The 6,000-nt window shown below is 46.8% G+C and overlaps 1 long non-coding RNA gene across 1 annotated transcript in view; it reads right to left on the bottom strand.

Annotated features, from left to right (window-relative positions):
* The window catches only part of LOC132249881 (uncharacterized), a 39,432-nt gene extending 33,708 nt beyond the window's left edge, over positions 1-5,724 (bottom strand). The window contains exon 1 of the long non-coding RNA XR_009461361.1: positions 5,519-5,724. This is a non-coding gene — a long non-coding RNA (uncharacterized LOC132249881). The remainder of the gene's footprint in view (positions 1-5,518) is intronic.
* Positions 5,725-6,000: the final 276 nt, after the last annotated feature.

A 6,000-nucleotide genomic window follows, 5' to 3' on the forward strand; every position in this document is an offset into this window, starting at 1 on the left:
GTGGCAAAGATTAGGGGTGAGACTTCTGATCCCAAAATGGTGACCAGTGGGTGGGGTACCTGTCAAGGCGTACAGCTATCCTTGTGGCCCTCCACAGCTCACCAAGCCTCATTAAGCAGCTCCCCAGCTGAAATAATTCTCTATACCTGTTTTAGTACAAACAGCTGAATAATCCCTCCCACACAATTTAACCCTTATATTCCTATATCCAAACAAATAACTTCATGTCTTTTTTGAACTAGCTCCAATAACTTTTAATTGCATCAGGTTAATATGTAAGAGGTGTGTCTACATGTACTATTAATGCTGTAAAGGTTTACTGCTCAGTAAAATACTACATAGTAAACCTTCTCTGGAAGTCCATCTACAAGTGCTCCCTCTTGGGAGCAAATCTGTTAATCCTACCCTGCTCTGGCCCCCTGTAGCAGCCAGGGAGAGCTCTGCTGGCTGCAGCAGCAGCTACCTCTCTGCCCTGTGCATGGAGCTGGAAGACAGCTACTGCTGCAGAGCTTTCCTGGCCCTGTGCACATGGGGACAAGCCCTGGGCTCAGTGGGGCTTCCCTGAAAAACTGGGGGGCAGGAAAATCCCTCCCATTTGGGCAGGGATTTCCCTGAGCAGCCTGGGGCTGGCTGGGAGCTGCTCCAGAAGTGGGACAGCTCCCAGACAGCTGTGCACTGCACAGGGAAGCAGAGAGATCCCCAGACCTGGCACTGTGGGGACCCAGGAACTGAGCAGCACCAGGGCAGGATGGGGCAGAAAGCTACCCCTTCCAGCACTGCTCAGCTCCCAGCCCCTGAGCCAGGCTCTCAGGTTTTGCCCCCATGTAAGTCTGTCTGCCTGTCTCTTGCACTTCTTTCTCTCCTTTTCCATTGACCCTGCAACCTCCATGTTTCTTTTCAATTTCTCTCTTTCTTCCCTCTTTTTCACCACTACTCATCCACTCATTTTTTTCCCCCCAACAGTCTCTTTCTTTCATTCTCTCTGCCTTGCCCTAGCTCCACAATCATCCCTACCCCCCCCCCCCCACTACACACACACAAACACTTCCCACACATGTTCCCAGCTCTCTGGGTTCAGCACTGGCTACCCAAAGCCCCTGGAACAGCTCTTTTTTATTTGATGTTAAAATTATCTGTAAATTGCAGCCAGGCTAAAAACCCATCTCGAATTGAAAAAGCTTTACAAGCATGTTTTTTTAAAGCTGCAAAAAAAATCTTTAAAAGTCCTTGCTTGAGTCCAACCATCTGAATTAGTATAAATGAATTTTAAAAAGAGACCCTTGAGATTACATTTCTGAGAAGCAGGGAAATGTGAATGACTTGAGCTGTAAATAAGATCTGGAAGGTACAAAATACTTAAAACAGAATTTGGTCTTGGAAGAGTTGGAGAGTAAATTTTGATTCAAAGGAACCTAAAAAGAAAACAACCAAACTAAAAAAGGTACTGGTACCACTTTGATCTAAGTAGTCATGTAAAGTCCAGGGCCTTACAGAGTTATTTCAACTGGGGCAGGAAGTCAGTGGTATTATCAGGTATATTACTGTCATCTTGTTTACTTACAAAGAGCATGCACAAAATCCCACTTCTCTGAATGCAGTAAGGGCAGGCATCATTACATAGCTCTCAGGCTCAAAAATCTGTAGTTCTGGCCCTATGGTAAGCCCTGTGCCCAGTACATATGGGGCCCGTCATGAATTCTCCTGCTATCTTCTTTGCCCCTTCTCCAACACACTGCCTGCTCTTCATAGCACAGTCCTGCATTTGTTTTCAGGGAAACCATTTGGTTTACACAGCCTAGTTCTTTTCTAATATGCGGCCCACTGTCTTGGCTTATCCCACCATTTTATGTAGTTGTTTTTACTCCATGAAAGAACTGAATTACATGGGTACGTCTACTAGGGCTGTGCGAAGCTTTGGGTGGTAATTCGATTCAGAGATTTGGCCTGATTCGGTAGCCAAATCTCCGAATCCAAATAAAATCAGGGGACCAATTAAAAGGTACGAATCAATTCAAAGCTCTCCGAATCTTTGGAAAAGATTCAGAGACCTTTGATGATTCAAGCAGTCCCTGTCTGCTGCAGCAGGGAGCTGGAGCCGGACTTGGAGCTGGTAAGTAGGGGGCGAGGGAGAGTACCATTGGGGGGATCCCTGCCAGCCCCCATCCCCTGCCTGCTCCCCCAGCCCCTCCGACCCCTGCCTGCTTCCCCAGCTCCCCCATGGTTGCCCCACCCGCCCCAGCTCCAAGCGTTTTTTTAAAAAGCCCCACTCACCGGGTGCTGCCAGGCAGGAGACAATCCCTGATGTCCCCTACTGCCCCATGTTGCATCAGGGACTCTGCACAAGACCCCTGACTCCTGCCTCACTCCCTCAGCCCCCCATGGTTGCCTCACCTGCCCCAGCTCTGGCCCTTTAAGAAAAAGAAATGAGAAAAACCCTGGGACTCACCGCTCCTGCAGCAGCCTTGGGGTCGGCCAAATCAATTCGAAACAGTGATTCGAATCACTGAATCGAATCACTGTCCCCCGAATCAGCTGAATCCGAATCCAAAGCGAATACTAGCCGCTTCGCACAGGCCTAATGTCTACATGTTGCCCTTCAGTGTCTACATTGCAGTATCAGCATACTCACCCATTTTAGAATCCCACTACAGTGATGTAGCAGTGAAATCTATACACATGGCAAAAGGAACTACTAAAGCATAGTGCTGTAGCAACATCGCCATACTGCAACATGTAGACACTCCCCTTGAGTCTGAAAGAGACTCCTTGGTACAGCACATTGTCTTTTTAGGATTCCAAGATGTTCTTTAGATCATTATTATTATTTGGCAGTCCCCTGCAGGTGAGGATGATTGTCTTCCATGGTTGTCATATCTCTGGGTCTGAAGATGGCTGACAAGGCCAATTTGAGACCAACAGACTCTGTTACAACTTGGGCACATATTTCCATGCAGGGTGGGTAGCTCCAGATTCTTGATTCAGTCAGCAACATGCTGTTGCAGCCACTCCCACTTTTCCATTTCCTGTTGTCATAAGATTTCAAAGCACTGAGATCCTTGCAGCAGACTCTTCCGCCATTTGGATAGTCTCCCATGAGTTGATGTTGATGTTACATTGTTGCATTTTTTTCAAATTGGCCTGGAAGACATATTTGGACCCAAGACTACCATTATGGCAGCCAACAGCATCATCCAGCAGCTTGGAAAACCATGTCAGACATAGGTAATGCTGTCAAAAATTGTTTGTTTGTTGGAGTTTTCTGCAGATCATAATATCTAAACACCCACAGAATGGAGACCACAACCATAGATAATGAATCATAGAAAAGGAGGGCTGTAAGGGACTTCAGAGGATCATCTAATCCAAACCCCTGATTGAGGCAAGATCACCCCTATCCAAATGATCCTCTATAAGTCCTTGTCTAACCTATTCTTAAAACTGTACAAGCAATCCTGCTGCTCAGCTATAAGGCCTATTGCCCAAAGACAACAAAAGCCCCCCCCCCCCCAATCCACCACAGATAAAGCAGAAGGATGAGGACAGCCAGCACCTTGCCACTGCAAGAGTTGCTAAAACGTGGATCTCTCGAGCAAGGAAGAGTGCCATGCCCCTTACTACAGAGGAAAGCAAACTCCTCCAAAGCCTGTACCAAACTGACCCTGAGGCAAAATTCCTTCCTGATCCCAAATGTGATCAGGCTGACCTATGGAGAGAAGAGGGGAAAAACCTTCTAACCAGGAACCTCCTGATTTTACTCCCAGCAGGAGCACTGGCAACACCAGTTAAAGTCCCCAGAATTAGCATCAGCCAACACCCAATACTTCTCAGGAAGGTGAAAAATGTAAGCTTTTATGACATGCCACCTGACCAACATGCCTCAATACCCACCATGTGAGACCATTTCTAGATCTGACCTGGGTTTTGGGGCTTTGGGACCCAGCATAGCCCCAGCCACTCTGCTGAGAATTACTGCATGGTGTATTCAGTTTCACTCCAAGCAGTATGAGATAGGACTCTCCGAATCATTTCACCTGGGCCAGCACCCAACTCAGAAGGAAAAAGTATTCAGACACTTCCATATGACTCCAGATTCAGATTGCAAATTTAGACTGAAATGCTCCATGGCCACTACCCAACATGACTGGCAGGAAGGGCTGGATGTTGGAAAAGATGGGTCTGGGTAATATTCCTCTCTCTGCTCAAGCTCTCTCAAGGTCAGCAGATGATTTCCACTATGATGCTTCCTGCATGAAGACTCTGTACATGCTACCAACAAAACCTAGCAAGATGACTTCCTGAGCTCTGTGCGTGTTAGAATGAGGGCTGGGCCAGTATCTAAAATAGTCTTTGCTCCTTCTGATTGAGAATACCACATCATGGCTTTGATTCAGATTCCCAAAGACCTTTCTTTAAGAGATTGGCCTGTGTGACTTGAGAGGCAACTGGGTTCATCCAGAACTGTTGTACAGATCACTAGATTTGATCAGCTTTCACATCAGATTACACATCAGATTTCAGAGTGATCTAGACAAATTGGAGGATTGGGCCAAAAGGAATCTCATGAGATTTAACAAGGACAAGTGCAAAGTCCTGCACTTAGGTCAGAACAATCCCATGCACTGGTACAGGCTGTGGGCAGACTAGCTGGGCAGCAGCTCTGCAGAAAGGGACTTGGGGGTTACAGTTGGCAGTAAGCTCAATATGAGTCAGCCGTGTGCCCTAGTTGCCAAGAAGCCTAATGGCATACTGGGCTGCATTGGTAGGTGTGTTGCCAGTAGGTTAAGGGAAATAACTATTCCCCCCTATTTAGCACTGGTGAGGCCACATCTGGAGTACTGTGTTCAGTTTTGGGGCCCCCCACTACAAACAGGATGTGGACAAATTGGAAAGAGTCAAGCAGAGGCCAACAAAAATGGTGAAGGGGTGGGGGAACTGGGCTTATTTTGTCTAGAGGAGACTGAGAGGAGACTTAATAGTCATCTTCAATTACCTGAAGGGGGTTCAAAAGAGGATGGAGCTAGTCTATTCTCAGTGGTGGCAGATGACAGAACAAAGAACAATAGTTTCAAGTTGCAGCAAGGGAAATTTAGGTTAGATACTAGGAAGATTTTTCTCACTAGGAGGGTAGTAAAACACTGGAGCAGGTTACCCAGAGAGGTATTGGAGGCTCCATCCGGGGGGGGGCGGGGGTCAAAACCTGGCTAGATAAAGCTTTGACTGGAATGATCTAGTTGGGGCTGGTCCTCCTGAGGTCCTTTCCAACCCTAACTTTCTATGATTCATTACAAACCTGAAATGCAGACAAACTCTCTTAATGCCTGGCTCACAACAATGAGACTGACTTTTGCAGGAAATCAGAACAGCCAGGAATCTCAGCACTTTAAAATTGTAAAGTGGACTTCTGTAGCATCAATGTACCTCCAGAATAAAGCAATACAGAATTCTACCTGAGGTGCGGCACAGGGAGGGGAAAGGAGGGAAGTAGCAATGGAAAGCATGCTATAAAGTGTTCACTTACCATTGTAACAAGAATGGTCACAACAGGGAGTCCTGACTCCCTGCTCTGAACAGTAGTTGGCCTCTCATTTCTGTTGTGTTACATCTGTCCTGAACAGACTTAGCTTGCTTTGAGAAATGTTTCCCTAGTAGAGCTGCAAAGGTATGACGATGACTGGGTGCCTTTGCTCAGAAGCATCTGCAGGGCTTTGAGTTCTGCTGCAGTGCCTCTCTCTCTTCACACCTGAGGTTTATTAGAGCTTCTTAGAAGAGAAGTCCTTGCTTTTAAGAGCACTGATATCACATATTCAGGTTCCTCTGTGCTTTGCCTTCCTCAACAGCTGCTATCAGCCCTGGCCAACATGTTTTCTTCTGCATGGAACCTCTGCTACCTTTGAAGACAAGAGGTCATATTGTACCAGTGATTCCCTCCTTTCCCCCCACTTACAAAAGCACAACCATTTGCTTTGAATGTGCAACCCATTTAGCTCCCAGAGCTGAGAG

Source organism: Alligator mississippiensis, chromosome 4 (genome assembly GCF_030867095.1).
Source record: "Alligator mississippiensis isolate rAllMis1 chromosome 4, rAllMis1, whole genome shotgun sequence".
Classification (NCBI taxonomy): domain Eukaryota; kingdom Metazoa; phylum Chordata; order Crocodylia; family Alligatoridae; genus Alligator; species Alligator mississippiensis.